The sequence below is a fragment of the Panthera tigris genome, chromosome B4, assembly GCF_018350195.1.
Source record: "Panthera tigris isolate Pti1 chromosome B4, P.tigris_Pti1_mat1.1, whole genome shotgun sequence".
Classification (NCBI taxonomy): domain Eukaryota; kingdom Metazoa; phylum Chordata; class Mammalia; order Carnivora; family Felidae; genus Panthera; species Panthera tigris.
Genome location: NC_056666.1, coordinates 111460554 through 111481179, shown reverse-complemented (window position 1 = coordinate 111481179; position 20626 = coordinate 111460554). Strand labels below are relative to the sequence as shown.

General features: G+C 36.2%; 1 long non-coding RNA gene across 8 annotated transcripts in view; it reads right to left on the bottom strand.

Annotated features, from left to right (window-relative positions):
• The window catches only part of LOC107179968, a 225957-nt gene that overhangs the window by 135535 nt on the left and 69796 nt on the right, over positions 1-20626 (bottom strand). For 6 of the 8 annotated variants that reach the window (XR_006220121.1, XR_006220115.1, XR_006220120.1 and 3 more), the window contains exons 3-4: positions 7767-7819; positions 5559-5707 (exon numbers count right to left, since the gene is read on the bottom strand). This is a non-coding gene — a long non-coding RNA (uncharacterized LOC107179968). The remainder of the gene's footprint in view (positions 1-5558; positions 5708-7766; positions 7820-20626) is intronic. The other 2 variants (XR_006220116.1, XR_006220122.1) reach the window with 1 other exon arrangement.

The window sequence follows — 20626 nt, the reverse complement described above, 5'->3', positions numbered from 1 at the left end:
TTTCTTAATTTCTATTAATCTTCTACTGAGAGTACTTAGACTTAGTAGAACTGATAATCAAATTTCACTAAACCCATTGATATAAGAAACAATTCAAACCTGACACAGAAAGGACTGAAAGGACTGTCCTATTTTTCACCAATATGAGAAATATGCCATGCATAATCATCTTAACTTCCTGTCATTGTAGTGAATAATTTAAACATATAAATGATACTCTGGATATTTTATTTATAATGGAGCATGTAATTTCTTTTGGTTTTGATAGCATACTTCCTCCCAACCCACCCAATTCAATGTTTAAAATGCTGTACTTTGGAAGAGCACTTAACTTATTAACAAAAGTAGGAAGAAAACATCCTCCTAGCCCTCCATAAATAGTAGGTAGAAGAAGAAAATAAGAACAAAACATAGAGGAAGGGAAAGAAGAGATGACAACTGGAACCACAGTTGCCTTGAACTTTAAGCAATGTACTTTATAACACGTCTCCAGAGCTTTGGTATGAAGGAGCAGCTTAGAGGCCAAGGTATGTGATTTAGTCATTTGGAGTGACTCCCATCCTTCGAGATGGATGCCACTTTAAGAATAAATCATTCTAAGTAGCCAGAGAAAGCAGCCCCAGAGAGCAGATGCCCAGAATGAGTGTGAAATTAACTCAGGACCCAAGTAAGTAAGGACTAGGGGAATTTGGTCCTGCAAACCAAATAGGATTGGGCCCAGAAGAGTAGACACTTTTAAACATTTATCTTCAAGTTAGATGTCACCTGGATAATATGAGTCACCATTAGTATTAACATTCTATTTTTAAGATGAATATCAGACTTCTTGTTGAAGTATAGAAGGCCTTTATCTGGCTTCAGACTCTCTCCTTCAGACATCTCCTCATTTTTTGCCTCTATTCTCATAGAACTTTACTTGGTGCTCATCTACAACACATGATCTTCCTCTAGTGGCCATGTCTTCATATGTATTCTTTCCTTTGCCTGGGAAACTTTTTTTTTAATTCTCTTTTATACTGGGATAACGGTCACTAGTTTTTCAAATTTATGTCTTCATTTACACCAAGATGGGTTGTATGATTCTCTGCATGTTCCCACAGTGCCCAGTGCTTTTTGCAGATCAATTAATTGAATTTGTTTAATTAAAGAGCTCAAAAATAGGGGCGCCTGGGTGGCTCAGTTGGTTAAGCATCTGCCTTTGGCTCAGGTCATGATCTCACAGTTTGTGGGTTCGAGCCCCACATAGGGCTCTGTGCTGACAGCTCAGAGCCTGGAGCCTGCTTCACATTCTGTGTCTCCTTCTCTCTCTGCCCCTACCCTACTCATGCTCTCTCTCTCTCTCTCAAAAATGAATAAATGTTAAAAAAAAAAAAGAGCTCAAAAATAAAGATGCTCCACTTTATTCTAAACTTGGGATCATTGGTTCAACACCTTTAGGAGGCAGGTGGGGGATACAACTAGCAAAGGACCAGCTATAATAAATAGAGAATGGCAGAGAGTTATGGGTTTAGATATGGCATGTCCTCCAGAAAAGAACAGTAATACTCAGTTTTTCGTATGGCTTTCTTTGACAAACAATATACAAGCATAAGTCAATGCAATTTGTTTTATAGCTGCTACTTTCTTGAAGTCACATACCATATTTTTGTGTGTGTGTTTTCATTTTACAATATAAAGTTGACACAAAAGGATTCAAAATATGAACTGATAGAAAAAAAATAACTAAATGAATGGACGGGATTATGCCTGATCTCTAGGAGTCCCAACTTTCTTGGTTCTACTTATAGATACTTTAGTTAGTTGACAGACTAGTAGGTGCTGCAGAAAAATGAAGAAAGTATGTGAGAATGACTTTCAAATATTTAGTACCAGATAGATACAAGGTTAGGAGCTTGAGTATGCAAGTTCCAAATCTTGAGGTTCTTAACAAGAATTGGTCTTTAAAAAATACTCATTTCTAGCCTTAAAAAATAATATAGTATTTCTAGCAATGAAATAATTAGTATTAGTTAATATAGTTTCTTTTTTATCTTTACTTATTATAGTTTTTTAAAGTAATTCTAACAAAGTCAGGATACTATCTTTATTTCATGTTTCATATCCTCAAAGTCAGCATTTTGGGAAGAGTCAATTTGGTTTTGACTTTTTAGCAAACTCGTCTGTATCCAACTTTATTTTGAAGAAAATAACTAAAATTTTTAAAAGTATTAAATTCTAACTGGATACTGTTGCTGTTGATGATTCTGAACTGAGCTCTGTTCTCATCATAAAGGACAATTAACAAATATTAAAGAGGTAATAACTATGTATTCCAAAAATAATACAGACACATATACATGCAAAGGCTATTTAAGAGCTCAACAAAAGGATTAAGAGAATAGAAAATTGAATATTCTTCACCATGTGAATCAATGTCATTTAATGCCATAACTTTTGTTACAACTCAAACAGTTTCAGATACAACCTGAGATATGTATTCCACATTTTGAAAATATAGGGGCTAGATGAAAACCACTGACCTGGCATGACTAAATTAAATTCTTGGACTCAAATCCAGTGTGTGTGCACGGAGGCTTCCCCCCGCTGACAAGGAAACTCTTGGACACTACCTGGGTGTCCTGCAATTCAACTCCATTCTGATACTATTTACCTAGACATAGCATCAGATTCTACAGGTTAAGGGTTCAGTCCTTCAAGACTGCACACTTCCCCTGCCTCTTCACCTCCCTCCCCAAGACACCAATCTCAAGTTCAGGCTGCTATACTTCTGACTAACTGGCTATAAATCAAAGGTCCCCATGACACCCTGGTTGGGTTTTATTACTTTGCTAGAGTAGTTCACAGAACTAAGAGAAACATTTTATTTACTAGACCACCATTTTATTATAAAAGAATATGACTCTGGAACAGTGAGATGGAAGAAATGCACAAGGCAAGATATGGGGAAAGTGCACAAAATTTCCATGCCCTCTCCAGGTGTGCCACTCCTCCAGCACCACCACATGTTTCCCAACCCAGAAGCTCTCTGGACCTGCTCTTCTTGGGTTTTTACAGGGGCTTAATTGCATAATCATGATTAATTACATCTATGGTCATTGGCCATTGATTAAACTCTCCCCACCCTGGAGATAGTGGGTGGGACCAAAAGTTCCAAGCTTCCAGTCATGTGGTTTGTTCTCCTAGCCACCAGCCCCCATCCTCCAGCTTTCCAAAACTCACCTCATTAATATGACAAAAGACTTTTTTTTTTAAATCACTTTCAACACTCAAGCTATTCCAAGGCTTTTGGGAGCTGTGAGTAAGGAACTGTGGTGAAGACCAAATACAAATGAAAATATATTTTGGTTGTCTAAATGACCATATGTATATTTCTTATAAATCACAATATCTTAATGACATTTACCGTTTTGTAGTTTTATTATGTTGGTTCTTAGTTTCTCTTTCCTGAGAAAAGTGTCCCACTGGGCAGACAGATAGTAAGAGTGGTGTAACCACAGCACAGTGCCCAAGAGCACCTGGCTCCGAGGGTCTCAACCAGACCAGATTTGACCACTCACCACTAGCAAAATCCAAAGGCAGTGGGACGAGTGGTGATGAAACCAGAAAGGCATTTATTTCAGTGAGGCCAGCATTGGAAAGACAGCAGACTAATGTCTCAAAGACTGTCCCTAAAGTGCTGAAAATACTAGGTTTGTATAGGGAAAATGTGGGACAAAAGTCAAAGGGGAACTGGAACTGGGTGGCAAAAGTCAGGTAGATCAGGTCTTGGAATCAACCATGTAGGGTGTGGGATGCTTTGCCCACTAGGTCTTTTGCCTGAGTTAAGAGATAAGCTGGAAAGAAGAACTTAATCAATTAAAAAGTACAGACTGAGGTCAAAATGGCAGTAGTTGAAGTCCTCTTTCATTGGGATGCTATCTCTTTCTACTGTGTATGTAGGCACCAGAAACAGACAGGCTTACGGACTTGTGTCACTGGTACTTAAGAAAGGAGAAGGGTTCTAGGAGAGAATTTATACTTCCCTTATCCTCACCTGATTACTTCATAATGTCGCTACAATTTAGTTTCTTTTTTTTTTTTTTTTACTTAATTTTTTTTTTTTGAAACTATAGAGGTGGTCTTCCATAAGCGAACATTTTGCTGGAAGCATATTATGCATTTGCCTGTCCATTAGTCCATGATCACCTTAGACATTTCCAGGGCCTGGAGACTGAATTAATTAAAGGACTCAGTGAAATAAACAAAGCAGATCTGTTGTTAGTTGTACTGATTAGCTCTACAAGAATGAATGGTTTATGAAGGTAATCAATTCCAAGGGAATGAGGTTGATTTACCCAGAAATACTTCCATCAGACCACTTACTTCCTTTTGGTTGTTTGATGGAAACTGGCTATTCATGTTCATTTTAACCAGGTTTCAGAGGTAAGAAAACGTTGTGGGTAGAGGGAGACTGGGTTAAATAGGATTAAGCTTCAAAAAAAGCTGGATAGACACGCCTTATAAATCCCAACAGGGATAAATGCAGCCACCAAGATGTGGCATTAATTTATTTACACACAAAAATTTGCCATTAGCGGACAACAAAACCACTACAGCAGAACATGACACACTCCTTCATCTCTAGGTGTTTGATAGACACAGAAGATTTGAGCAGATTTGAGCTCCGTCATTTAGCCCTTATTCATACAGCCACCACATATGCATTGCTGTGATTGCAGCAAGCACTTTACATCATAATTTTTTTCTTACAAATCTCTGTAAACAATAGTTTTTTTAATGCTTATTTATTTTGAGAGACAGAGAGTATGGGTGTTTTGCACATGGTGGGGAGGAGCAGAGGCAGAAGGAGAGAGAGAATCCCAAGCAATCTCTGCGTTCTCAGTGCAGAGACCAACACAAGGGTCGATCTCACAAACACCTGATATCAAGACCTGAGCTGAGATCAAGAGTCTGATGCTTAACTGACTGGCCACATAGATGCCTCCAGAATAGATTTTAATAAAGATGTATCATTCGTAATGCAGAGCAGACTTCTAGGCAAGAGTTGTGAGTTTAGCTTCTGAACAGAATACTTCAACTTTGTCATCCACTAATTCCCCCATTATTTTCATAAAATAAAATATTTAGGATTTCCATGTATATCATGAAATATTTCATTTGATGGCCACAGTTTATCATACCATTTTCAAAAGGATTTGTGATGTTTTCTGCTAAGTATTCCAATGACAAAATGATTAACCATTCTTGTAGTACTCATTATCATTACTTGAAAATTTGGGTAAAATTCAGGGAGAAGCTTCAAACTTGAATTATAGAATACAACCTAACCTTAAACAATTGAAGAGGAAATAAGAGGCAGAAAAGATTTTTTATAATTATCTCTTAAATATAAGCCCACATCACTATTTCCTTTAAAAAAGATGGTTTCATAATTTTCTTAGAATATCCTCTCACTTTCACTACATATGGGATAGTTCAGTCTAAAGCTATATTTTGGACAGAGTAATTTTCTACATGTAAAGCTAAAATAATTTTATAAATTATCTAAGAAATCATACCAAAGATGCAATTCATCAAGACAGCTGACTGATAAAACATAAAGCTGATGCAAAAGTCTTTATCTTCAAGTCTACCTTCAAATTTAGGAGACTTTACATCTCTCAACTTCGCACAGAATTTCAAGAGGACTGAGATTCCACCGTGAATGCTAAAATGTTAAGACCAAGACCATAATTTACACTTCTATAATTTAAATAACATTAAAAGAGCTCAAAACCTTATACCTACCCACAATAACTATTTTAGCAGTTTATCCTCAAATCTCTCAAAAGTTACCTATTCATTTTTTTTAGCATGGTATGTCATGTCTGGATGGTAGAAACAAACTAAAGTCAGAGACTGTGAATATTTTTTCAAAATATATCTTTATTCTCTCCTTATAGGCAAAAAGCATGGTCCAGTTATTTCTTGGATTGCAGTTAAAAGTGTGTGTGCGCGCGCGCGCGTGTGTGTGTGTGTGTGTGTGTGTGTGTGTGTGTGCATTTGAGTACGTGTATGCAACTCTCTGTTTTGTTGTTCCCAAGGGGAAACATTTCCTCTGTGGGATTTTTGCTTGTAGCTGCATATAGTATTTTTAGGACATTTGCCTCCACTCATCTTTAAATCGTCTATCCTCAACTCTTGGGAAATGATATTTGATATGAATACTTTTAGCCAAACAGGACAATATGTCAAAGCATAATGATTTTTTGGCAGTAACTTATGTGAATGTAAGCTAATGTTATTTAGACTATTGGAAGTATTTTCAGATATCTTTTCATGTTTTAATATATGCTGAATAAATTCTTGATAAATGTATGCTCAAAGACCTTCAGGAAGCTTTACCATTTTCACTATCAAAGGCACCGGTATAACAGTTTCAGTGAGCCTCTTTCCTAAATAGGCTGCTTCTCCTTCTCTGTGTTATACCACCGAAGAGATTCTTAAAAACAATGTATTCTAAAAAGCAATTTCTCCATATTTTTAACATTTATATTTCACGTTAGATTTCAGCAGTGAGAATAATTAGAAAATATCTACTAAAAAATTACCCACCTCGAAATTTATATTTTGAATTGAGTACAATGACACAGATGTTGGCAATGAGTTATTACCAAAGAAATTAATAAGGGTGAGTTTCTACCCAACATTTCAAGAAAACTCAAACTATATAATGCCACAGACCTGATAGAATGATTTTGCTTTCAATATTCACAGATTCCATCCTTGAAGATTGATTTGTCACTATATTTACTGCTGATGTCAGTCCTCCTCTTTTAGATTTGGCTGGTCTACCTTGTATAGGGAATAGAGTGTGTTTCCATGAGGTGAGAGTCACTTTTGAACAAGGACTCATGGTCTCAAAATAATGAATATGTATAACGGAAGTGAGAAATGAAGTACTTCAGAGGAGAATAACACAACTAAGACTTGGATACTATGATATCTACCTATTTTACAAGTATTCAAGCATATAAATCCTTTGTTTTTATTAGTGAGATGAAAGGATCCATAAAAGTTACTGGACTCACTCAAAATCACAAAGCCAGCTGTGGTAGCCTGGATTAGAAGTGGGGTATCTTGGCTAACAGGAATCTTTTTTAAATTAAGTCAGTAAATGATCATTTGTTTACGGTGGTCATCTACCAAAAATATAGCAACTTATCCACACAACCAATCATCCAATGACATTCCGAATCCCTTTCTACACAAGGCTAAGTCAGATAAATAAAAATGTACAAGATATTTGGTTAGCCTCAGGGAGAGTTTACAGGATTAAGACATTCAGGTAGAACTGGTTATTCATGTAGAAGGAGGCCAAATTCACCCAGGAGTTTAAAAATAAATAAGTCTCCAAAGAAAAATACCAACTGTGAGTGATTTAATCAAAGAATGGTTTCTTCCATTTAAATCCACATTTTGATAAACTTAGTTTTCTTTTAGGGTTTTCATAATAATGAATCAAAAGATATATATTTTTCCATGTATTTTAATGTTATTTCGGCTATTTCTAATCAAACAGTAGAGATCTGTAGGGAATCATCTCAAAATAGGCATACACCCATTGTTTAGCTCACATGACCTTGTTCTGACTTCTCTGCATTCATATTTTTTAAATGCCATGTGAGATAGAAACAGCATAAATGTCTTGTTTGTGGCATTTAAGATTTCTGTATCTTTCAGACTTTCCAAGTCTACAGTGAATAAATAGTACATGTTCTACTTACTTTCAGTGGGCTATAAGATGTAAAAGGCGCTGGAGATGAAAGCACTTTGCAATCTGCGAAGAGTTAAAAAGAAGTTAGTTGCCATTACGATAAAGGTCATGATGGTGAAGACGATGCTAGTTGCTTTAACACGTTTTCTTTCTGTTATCTTACACAGCCGAATATGCAATTAAAGTTATTAAAGCTGTGTTGCTGTTGATTGGTCCCTTATAGCAATGTAGTAAATCAGTGGAGTTCTGAATTTTGATCAGGACTTTCATAAATTATGTGAATGTTGGTAAGTTCCAAATCCACATCTGAATATTCTTTGCTACACCTAGACAAAAATTTAAAAAGAAAGAAAATCGCATTTTATTGGATCTCAGGATAGTGTGTGACTCATTTTAATTTTGATATTAAATATTTTTTAGAAAATCCTAGAATATTTTTGGCTAATTGGGAGATTAGAGGCCCTTTATAAAAGATCTTAATGTATATGAATAAAAAAATTAACACTTCTATTACTTTTAATATGTATTTCTATTTTAATTCTTATCCTCAGAGGCTCTGATATTATTTTTTAAGTTTATATATTTATTTTGAGAGAAAGTGAGCATGAGCAGGGGAAGGGCAGAGAGACAATGAGAGAGAGAATTTCAAGAAGCTCCACGCTGTCCGTACACAGCCGAGCATGGGGCTTGATCTCATGAATCATGAGATCATGACTTGAGCTGAAATCAAGAGTTAAACGCTTAACTGACTGAGCCACCCCGGTTGTCTTCTGCTACCAATTTCAGTTTTTTTTCATACTTTAATTTACGGGAATTTTCTAAGCTACCTAAAGTGTATTCTCAAGGAAAGAAGATGAAAGTTTTCTCTCCATCCATTTCATGCATTCCCCCATTTTCTTTCCAAATAACCATAATTCCTTTATGGATTCAAACTGTAATAAGAGCTATTCTACAATGATGCAGTGATACTATTGTGACAATCCACTTTCATCACCCTCAGTGCTACCCTACTTGATAGAATATAATATGAAGAAGAGCCCAAATATGTATATTTCACAGTGAAATCATTTATTTCTAAATTTAAAAGCAGTAAGAGGATTATTATTAAAATTCATATTTTTAATGCATGAATTTATACTAGGTAACAAATATAACTTAATTAATGGAGATGAAATGAAGTCAAAACAGTAAGACAGTATCAAAGTTAGATTGCTCAACCCACAATTAGCTCCCAGAAGTGAGTAGGATTTTTTTAAAGCCTAAATTAAATAACTGAGTGATTCAGTTCAGAATATAATAGTTACTCCCTACAAGTTTGAAAAAAAGTTAAAAGAACTTGTTCTTACTTTGCAATCCTATAATTCCTTTCTTTTAAGCACATTTTTTGAATCCACAACTATATGGTCAATTAATCTTCAACAAAGCAGGAAAGAATATATGATGGGAAAAAGAGTCTTTTCAACAAATGATGTTGGGAAAACGGGACAGCAACATGCAAAAGAATGAAATTGAACCACTTTCCTTAACCATAAACAAAAATAAATTCAAAATGGATTAAAGACCTAAATGTGAGGCTTGAAACCATAAAAATCCTAGCGGAGAACACAGGGAGTAACCTCTTTGACACTGGCTGTAAGAGCTTATTTCTAGATAAGCCTCTAGAGGCAAGGGAAATAAAAGCAAACATAAACTGTTGGGACTTCAAAATAAAAAGCTTCTGCACAGCAAAGGAAACAATCAACAAAACTAAAAGGCAACTGACAGAACGGGAGAAGATATTTGCAAATGACACATCTGATAGTATCCAACATACAAAAAGAGCCTATAAAACTCAACATCCATAAAACAAATTGATCCAATTAAAAATGGACAGAAGACATAAACAGACATTTTTCCAAAGAAGACATACAGATGGCCAACAGACACATGAAAAGATGTTCAACATCACCCATCATCAGGGAAATAAACATCAAAACCACAATGAGATGTCACCTCAAACCTGTCGAAATGGCTAAAATCAACAACACAAGAAACATCAGGTGTTGGCATAAATGTGGAGAAAGGGGAATCCTCTTGCACTGTTGGTGGGAATGCAAACTGGTGCAGCTGCTGTGGAAAAAAGTATGGAGGCTCTTCAAAAAGTTAAAAATAGAACTACCCTGGGATGCTTGGATGGCTCAGTCCATTGAGCGTCCAACTCTTGATTTCTACTCAGGTCATAATCTCAGGGTCATGGGATCATGTCCCACATCAGGCTCCATGCTGAGTGTGTAACCTGCTTACAACTCTCTCTCTCTCTCTCTCTCTGCCCCCGGTCTCCAGGCCTTGTTCTCTCCCTTTCTCTCTCTCAAAAAGAAATAAAAAACAAAACATTGAACTATCCTGTGATCCAGCAATTCCACTATTAGATATTTACCCAAAGAATACAAAACTACTAACTAATTCAAAGGGATACATGCACCCTAATGTTTACAGCAGCATTATCTACAATAGCCAACTTACGGAGACAGCCCAAATGTCCATCAACCGGTGAATGAATAAAGAAGATATATATACGTATACATATACATATATATGTATATGTATATGTATATGTATACGTATATATATATATATGTAGTGGCATATATATATGTATGTACACACACACATATGGAATATATATATGGAATATAACAGCCATTAAAAACAATGAAATCTTGCCATTTGCTATGACATGGAAGAAGCTAGGGAGTATAATGTTAAGCAAAATAACTCAGTCAGAGAAAGACAAATACCATATGATTTCACCTATATGTGGAATTTAAGAAACAAAACAAATAAACAAAGAAAAAAGAGAGAGGCAAATCAAGAAACAGACTTTTAACTATAGAGAACAAACTGATGGCTATCAGAGGGGAGGTGGGTAAGGCGGATGAATTAAATTGGAGTGGGATTAAGGAGTACACTTGTGATGAGCACTGTGTGATGTATGGAAGTTTTGAATCACTGTATTGTACACTGAAACTAATATAACATTGTATGTCAACTAACTAGAATTAAAATACTTTTCAAAAAGTAATAAAATAAATATATTTTTAAATACCTTAATTAAAATGTTTTAATGGACAAAAATTACAGATATAACATTTTTAAATATATTACTATATTTTTATATTTGCATCTCATCTTTAAAAACTAAATATAGCTAACAACAAAAGCCTTGGCCACCATCTCAGTGTTTTGCCTCCCCAGAACTATTGCCTAATATCAGCAATATATTTCTGTGAATGTTTTTACACCTTTACCACATATGTCTATACCATTGACAATCATGCTGTTTAGTGTGCTTTAAAGTTTACATTATGATTTTTATAACGTACATAGCACTCCATTGTCTTAATTCCCCCAAATCATAAGTAAAATCACAATAAGGTCAAATAAAATTTTAACTGTCTCTATTCATTGAATGTGTCTTTTAATTTTTTGTAATGTTTATTTATTTTGGGGCGAGACAGAGTGTGAGGGGGGAAGGGGCAGAGACAGAGACAGAATCTGAAGTAGTCTCCAGGCTCTGAGCGGTCAGCACAGAGCCGATGCGGGGCTGAACTCACAAATGGTGAGATCATGACCTGAGCTGAAGTCAGACCCTTAACCAACTGAGCCACTCAGGCACCCCAAATGTGTCTTTTAAAAAGCTCCCTTTCTGTCACCTTTTCATCAAGAGATATTTAAGAATGCAAAACAAGAAAGGTCAATAATAACATTCACCATTTGCAAGGGTGCCTGGGTGGTTCAGTTGGTTAAGTGTCCAGCTCTTGATTTCGGCTCAGGTCATGATCTTGAGGTTCGTGAATTCCAGCTCCCGACCGGCTCTGCACTAACAGCATGGAGCCTGCTTGGGATTCCCTCCCTCCCTCTCTGCTCCTCCCCTCTCTCTCTCTCTCAAAATAATAAATAAATAAACATTTTAAAAAATTCACCATTTGCAGTACCTACCTGTAGCCAGACCTGTAGCTTTCACATTCTAGTAAGCAAATACTCCTTAGTTCTGTCTCCTCTTAAGCAACATGATGTTGACAGAGGAATGAATTAGTGTGAGACACTATTAGGATCGGATATAATACATTTAGCTAAGAGAGTGACTTGGCATCATGAAATTCATTTCTTCATTTTCTGAACTGGTAAAATAAGTGTATAGAGAGATGCAGATCTGACACCTGCTTCATTCAACTTCATTATATAACTGAAAAAAAGAAAGCAGGGAAATGAGCTTACCAATTACAAATTGATGCAATGCAAATGTTTTTTGGAAGTCAATTATTTGGAATTTCACAGATATGTCTTCACAGATACAATGTTATACACAGTGATTATTATCCATTCAGCACAGGGAAGTCTAGTGATTTCGCACAATGAGTACAAGGTTTAGAACTCTATGCAAATCAAAAAGTGCTACCAATATTTATATGAAGAAATGCTATATGATAGAAAATGTGAGTTTCTAGGCATATTTACATTCCTACTGCAATGAGTCAGGAAGTTCTGTCCACAGCTCCCCGTCTCTACCAAGCATCAGGAATAAGATATTTCCACAGACAACTACTGTCTCTATTTGACAGCACTTGAGGCCAAGGATCCAGTTGGTGTCTCAAGAGTTAGCAGCTGTGGTGGGCCACTCTTTAATGAAAGACAATCTGAGGAAAAACATCAAGGAAGGGGACTCCACAAGAAAAGGCCTAAGGACTTATGGGTGTCAGTGGTCCCTGATACCATGTGCCTCCATCTTGAAACAGTTTACCAGTCACCTCCTTTCTCTTATTCCACTTACTTTAGACATTGGCCTAATAGTCCCTATTTCATTACTTCACTCTTCCTTTTGACAAGTGTTTCCCATTATGTCCTCCATGGGAGGAAATCAGTCTGATTATGTGGCCTATTTTCAGAGTCAAATTCAATGGACCATTTGGCCAAATCTCCCTGAAAGAAAGACTTCAAAATTTTGACTTCTACTTTTTTTTTCAAGTGTATTTATTTGAGAGAGAGACAGAGAGAGAGAGAGTCTCAAGCAGGCTCCATACTGTCAGCACAGAGCCTGATGCGGGAAACTCATGAACCACAAGATCATGACCTGAGCCGAAACCAGGAGTCAAATGCTTAACTGACAGAGCCACGCAGGTGCCCCTGGACTCCTACTTTTATCACCAAATAAGCTTATGTATACAGTCATGAGACTACATCAAAAGGAATGAAAGATGATATTCATAAGTCTTTAATTATTAAATTTAGGGAATAAAATATTTTATCATATTTATAATATTGTCTTGTACTTCTTTGGCTTTTAATATAGTTAGATCTCAAAAGTATGTATGAAGACTGATCTCTTCTGAACTCTGAGAAGGCAAACCTACACCATTCCTAAAGACAAAAAAGACCTACTCATTTGAACTTTCCTTTTGTAGTGAAAATTCTCATCATCCTCATTTTATTTTTTTGAAAGAGCACCAGGGTACAACCACCTGGCCTGAATGCCATTGCTTCTCCTCCTGCAACTGAGAAAGACATCCCTAACTGATGAGGGTGTTCTTTCTTGCTGAGACAACACACTGGACTCAAGCCTTTCTAAACACAGCATTCCAAGAAATCACTAAAGATTTATCAGTTAGCAAGTGAAATGAACTATATGTATGACCTGTAACTTAGATGGTATAGGAAAAATCAAATTATAGTGATTTGCTAAAATGAGTCTCTGAGTATAAAAGGACTGAAGATTTAATTACCTCGGAGAAGAGGGAGAAAAAGAGACTCTGCCTCTCTAAGGCATCAGATTAGCTGAATGTGAAGGAATGCGGGATGTAGAATAATGTTCGGGCAATGTGAGTGACCTGAGAAAAATAGCATAAGGAACTGAAGATGCTACCCTGAAACCTTAGAGGTGGAAAGGAGAAGTTTGAAAAAAATAAATTAAGTTTATTTTTATTCTCCCATATACCCTCTCTTCCACATCATTCCTGTTCTTCCCAAAGTCCCTTCTGGACCAACCTTGTATAATATAATATTAGAGTTGATATGAAGGTAGGGGCTACTTAGAAGTAGTTGACAGAGGAGAAGGAAAAGAAAATCCCCAAAAGCAATAGTGAAGAGGGAAGCATAATCATTGCGCTCTTGGGAGAAATTTCTCGTAAATAATTTTTCATACATAATGACATGTAGATGATGATGTAGTGTGTTGGAGTATGGCACAAATTGTACAGTATCCTTTATTCCAATAAATTTCCTCGTAAAAAAGTTTATTTATTTATCTTGAGAGAGAGAGCACATGCGTGTGGTGGAGGGGGCAGAGAGAGAGAGAGAGAGAGAGAGAGAGAGAGAGAAAAGGCTCCCTACTGTCAATACAGAGCCTGAACGGAGCTTGAACCCACAAACAGTGAGATCATGACCTGAGCCGAAATCAAGAGTCGGATGCTCAACTGACTGAGCCACCCAGGCACCCCTATTCCAATCAATTTCCTAATTAAGTTCCACGATGTGTATGTGTCCTACTGTCCCTAAAAGGGGAAGGAGAGAAACACTGGGATCATGTAGCATGGTGCCCGGTGGCAGGTGATCTTCTTTAAAGGATTGGAGGGGCGCCTGGGTGGCTCAGTCGGTTAAGCGTCCGACCTCGGCTCGGGTCACGATCTCACAGTCCATGAGTTCGAGCCCCGCGTCAGGCTCTGGGCTGATGGCTCAGAGCCTGGAGCCTGTTTCCGATTCTGTGTCTCCCTCTCTCTCTGCCCCTCCCCCGTTCATGCTCTGTCTCTCTCTGTCTCAAAAATAAATAAACGTTAAAAAAAAAAAAAAAAATTTAAAGGATTGGATACTCCCCCCAACACAGGTTTTTATTGTTGCCACAGGAATCCGCAAAACGCTCGTGGTATCTTATGAACATTGAAATTCCCGGTGGTTTCCACAGTTGATAAAATAGAATATGAAAACAGATAAGCATAGAAAAAAATCTTTCAAATGTTACTCTTATTTTAAAATAAAAACTAATTGCACAACACACAAACATAAGGTACTAGCTGCTGTAATAACTACACCCCAAATCATAGTTGCTTAACACAAATATTTGTGTTTATGGGTGGGTGGCATTCCATATTATCATTCAGGAACCTTGGTTTATTCTATCTTGTATAATTTTCATGTCCAACATATGGATCCCAAGGAGGCTTTGTAGGTCATCTCACTTAGCCTGCCAGAAGGGGAAACAACTGTATAGTTTGACTGTGGAGGTCTTTTCAATCCAAACCTAAAAGTGGTTCACATTCCTTCTGCTGCATTCCATTGGCCTGGTTTTAGTCACATCAACTCAACTGACCACACGATGTACTGAGAAATGCATTCTAGCTGTGTGTCCAGAAATAAAAGAAAATGGATTTGGGTGAACATATAACCGTCTCTTCCTCACCCTACTATAGAGACACTGTTCTCTCTGAACTGTGCTAGACAGTCTCCTTGTGTTTTTCATGTAGTCCTCAGAACAAATTAATGTGGATATTCTCTTCATTTTATAGATGTGGGAAATTCAAGATTATTTGGACTGGATCAGGACTTGCTGTATAGACAGCATCAGAGCTAGAAATTTACTTATTTCAAAATTTAGTAAATGGATTCCAAAGGCCAGTCCATGGGCAGCTGCAATACAATTCTTTAGAGAACATGTTTAAATATAGCTTGATGGGAAAAAGCCCTGGAGATTCTCATTCAGTAACTTTGGGTTAAAGCCCAGTAATATATATTTTTAAAAAGCTCCCTAGGTGGTTCTATGTATGTCCAGAATTGGGACCAGCTGCTCTGAGTTTTCTTGAAATCAATCACCTAATGGACCGTACAGGGGCATGAAAATTAGTTGTAATCAATTGCTCTCACAGGACATAAACAACATCAGACCATTCCCTCATTCTATCAATCTTTCATTAAATATGAAGAGAGGACATTGAAGTATTCAGTAGCTTCTCAGGACAAACTGGTAACACGATGATGATATTTGAATGGTAGCATTTGTCCATATGGGAGTGAACTGAAGGATATAGTAATTCCAAGTGACATTAATCACCAAGCAGACATGAAATAATAAGTTTGGTAACAACAACCAGATCATTACTCAGCTGGGTGGCATTTGAATTGGTATCCTAAAAAGCTCCCACTGTTTTGTTTCCAAAGCTGAGTCTCTATCTTAAAACACTGTGAGCATTGGTGTTACTGGAAATGATAATGGTTAGACAAAATTTTCCTCATTTGTCCAAACTAAAAGTGTACACTATACTTTGCCATCTTCCCCTAAATGGCTGTTCCGAAAATCTTGGAGACATGGAGAAACTTTGCTAAAGGACATTTCCTGTTTTGAGCTCTCTTTGATATTAGTGTAATCTCCCACTGTTAACCTTCTGAGTTTTTAATCCAACATTGTTCTGTGTCAATTCAGATAACAACACATCATTCTTTAGAACAGATTCTGTTAGTCTTTGTGACACTTTTGCAGCTCTAGCAGGAAACATAAAAAGATGCATTCTACAGTTTGAAGTTAGGATGCAAACTACAGTTTGTAGTTATAAATATGTATATATGTATGTATGTATATATATGTATATGTATATACGTATATGTATATATACAATGATATATATTGTATACAATATATAATATACATATATATGTATTGTATACAATATATAATATACATTATAATATCAAATATATGATATATATTGTATATACAATATACAAATATATATATATACAATATATAGTATAATATATAAATTCTCATTATACTAGTATATATATCCTTAGTGTACACATATACTAAATTACCAAACACATGAATACACTAGTGGAGAGCATACACATATTGAAATTACCAGCTATTACTTAAATCCAAATTTACAAGACTATAAAACACCAGATTAAAAATAACTTACATAGTCCCCTCCACTTAATTTCAAAAGGGTTCAGGAAACTGATGTTTGCTAAAGCACTCAGTCACACAACATTTGCACATTTGGACAATATTTAATATAAGCCATTATTTGAAATTACATATAGCTCACTTAATAAAAAGGTAAAATCTGCTGTTCTCTTTGTCTTTTAAAAATTATTTCCATGTGTTGTAATTTAGCATGGTATAATTTGTTTGGAAAATTAAAGTAATAAAACCTTAGTTTGTTGTGTGTCTGAATGGTGGCAATGATTGTCTCAGTGGGTGGCTGCAAATGTGGGGAGAAGTCATTGTCAAGATATGCAGACAGAATAAATACTATTTACTAAGGGCTAATGTATAAGAACTAATAATAGACATATTGTTGCATGAAAAAATTACCTCCCTAGGAGAACTAGAACAGTTAGCTTCACTGCAGTTAGCATGCATATGTTTTCCTTCTAAACCACTAAAATAACCTTCTGGAAAAAAAAAAAGGAATCTAGAGCAATCTTCTCTTTGTCATCTTTTTGTGTTGCATTTTCTGGGATTGTGTGGTAGCCTATGAAGTTAGTAGTAATTAATGATGATTATAATCATTGGATTATTAATATTTTAGAAGCATGTTAAAATGATTATTGTACTCATGTGAAGCACCATGAACACATGTAATTGTGATAATGCCGCCTATTACTTTAGTAATTCAAGCAATGAGTGCATAATAAGAGACCAATGAAGGACAATTTCAAAATGAGTGTATGTGTATTCATGTAAGAGGAAAATTATTAAAATGCAAAGCTAATCAGCTGGACAAGAAACTTTCTAGAAACTGTTCATTCTCAGACCTTCTTCTGCAGAGAGTTTTGAATTTTCCCAAAGCAACACCACCTACAAAGAGTGAAATTTTGAAAAGTTTTCTTGGATCTATAAAGTTCCAAGTGCCAAGGCACAGAAACTTTCTGTCAAGATCTAACGTGCTCAGATATGAAAATATCAACATAGATTAAAAACAAAGATGTGGCTCTCACATACTTTTTTTCTCTGATGAATTCTTTCAAAACTACAAATGAGTTTGTCTTTGCTTTATAAGAATTTGGTCATGGCTGGTAATTTTGAGCCTATTAAATGGAAAATAGAAGGAAATGTCAGACTCCTCTGTGAAGCACCTTTTGTTGAATTTCTAAATTAATTTCACAACAGCTCTATGGGATCAATAATATTATTAAACCCTTTTTACTAAAGAGGAAAGACAGACATAGAGATATTAAGTTGCTAGTCTGAAGATGCACAGTTCTCTAGCAGCAAAGATATCAAACCCTGGCAGGCTGTCTCCAGAATTTAAGCCCAAGGCTACTTCTCTATACTACGGTACACAGAATTTAAAAACTACGTGGGCAGAAAAGCATTCCTACCCAAAGACTTACAGCTTAGTTGAGGAGATTGAACATAAATACCAAAAACGCATTTTCCGAGTTGTAAGTAGGCGTCAACTTTTTTAATTCAGACGAAAGAGTAGTTAGGTCTCTTCCTTTGCATACACACTGACCGAGGTAAAATTCAGTGAAATACTTAGCTCATGCAACTGGATTTAAGAGGACTGATTAGTACCTTTCTTCTGCTAAAATTCATTTGTCCACTATTTCAAAGGATATAGTGAAATCTGAGGTTCTATTTTTATAATTTTTATATAAATTCACAATTATTCTCTTTGCACAATAAAACAAGCTATGTTCTTTTGAAATACATTAATCATCTGTAATTTGTTCATATGAATTTAGTGAGTGGTTTCTATTCATTTGCTAATAGTTTGCCTGTGTAATATAATATTACAAATTTCAATGAGCAGAGTGAAAGTATTCCCTCTTTTTATAATATTTATTTTTTATATAGAAAAAGGAATTCGGGGCGCCAGGGTGGCTCAGTCGGTTAAATGTCCGACTTCGTCTCGGGTCATGATCTCGTGGCCCGTGAGTTCGAGCCCCCTGTCGTGCTGTGCTAACAGCTCAGAGTCTGCAGCCTGTTTCGGATTCTGTGTCTCCCTCTCTCCTCTCTCTCTGACCCTCCCCCGCTCATGCTCTGTCTCTCTCTGTCTCAAAAATAAATAAACGTTAAAAAAATTTTTTTAAAAAAGGAATTCAAGTTGAACAAAAGATGCAAATGCCCCTCAACAATAAAATAAATAAATAAAATTTTACTAAAAAGATTCTTTTAAAAAATGACATGTAGGTGTGCCTGGGTGGCTCAGTTGGTTGAGCGTCCAGATTAGGCTCAGGTCATGATCTCACCGTTGGTGAGTTCGAACCCCATGTTGGGATCTGTGCTGACAGCTCGGAGCCTGGAGTCTGCTTTAGATTCTGTGTCCCCCTCTCTCTGCCCCACCCCTGCTTGTGCTCTTTCTCTGTCTTTCAAAAATGAATAAACATAAAAAAATGACACGTAAAATACTTTAAGTTTCATTAAAATAGAAGATTAAAAGAATGGGAATATTCAATAAGTATTTTTCAGAGATTAGTAAAATGATTTGAAGAATATTAAAATCAAATTGAAGCTAAGATAGTATAGAAAATAATCCAATAGTCATCAGGTTAAATCCCACAGACAGGTTCACTTTACATCTTCAAAATGAGGGAAAAAAATCTATTTTAACATGTTTTCCTTTAAATTAAAGTTAATTTGATTGAAGACAAAAATCAGACACAGAACATACAGTAAATACTGGCAATGAGAATATTACACATTGACATTAAAGGAATTTGAATAAAGCCATATATTTGAAGTTATGGTCATAACTTGAAAATTTTCAATTATTTAGGAAGAATGAGAATAAACAAACTAAGCCAAATGTGTTGTATGTGAGAATTATCTGTGGAGCTCTGTTCTATAAAATGAAAAAATCCACAAAAGTTCTGATTATTCACATTTGATGTTGGGGAAGAAAATTCTCCTGAAATTCTTTTCTTTTTTTTAATGTTTACTTATTTTTTTGAGGGGGATGGGCACAGAGAGAGAGAGAGAGAGAGAGAGAGAGAGAGAGAATCCCAAGCAGGTTCCACGCTCAGTGCAAGCCCCACACAGGGCTCAATCTCATCACCACAGGGCTCAATCTCATCACCACGAGATCACAACCTGACCCAATATTAGGAGTTAGAGGCTGGGGCGCCTGGGTGGCTTGGTTGGTTAAGCGTCTGACTTTGGCTCGGGTCATGATCTCACAGTCTGTAAGTTCGAGCCCCGCGTCGGGCTCTGTGCTGACAGCTCAGAGCCTGGAGCCTGTTCCAGATTCTGTGTCTCCCTCTCTCTCTGCCCCTCCCCTGTTCATGCTCTGTCTCTCTCTGTCTCAAAAATAAATAAATGTTAAAAAATAAAATAAAATAAAGAGTTAGAGGCTTAACCAAGTGAGTCACCCAGGCACCCCATAAAGTCTCCTGAAATTCTAACGCAGGTGATCTTTGGCCCACTTTGAAAAACAGTAACTGAACATTAAACTCAAGATTCTGCTTTCCAAATGGAAAAGGGAATATCTAGTTTTAGGCAAAGCTTTTTAAATACTCACTTGTCACAAGCATCCAACATAGCACAATTAAATCTTACTTATATTACTAGGAGGTAAAACAACAAAACTGTACAGGAGGAAGAATAAATCTTTTACTTTCTTCCCTACACATTCTTTGATCTTGATCTCTGCCTTAGAATTTAATTCACAGACATGGAGTCATTAAAGAAAATTGCTAATGCCAATGTTTCTGTTTTCTTTGAACTAAGACTCTCTGAAGGTGTGTGCCTCAATAGGGTGGCAAGTTAGAACCCCAGAAAATTAGAGGCCAGTACTGGATTCTTCTATAACAGAAATGCCCAAAGGTCTTTAAGAAAATGTTCCCTTATATTTGACTTTAAATTACTCAGTGCTTTCTGTAACTGTCTATTGTATCCAA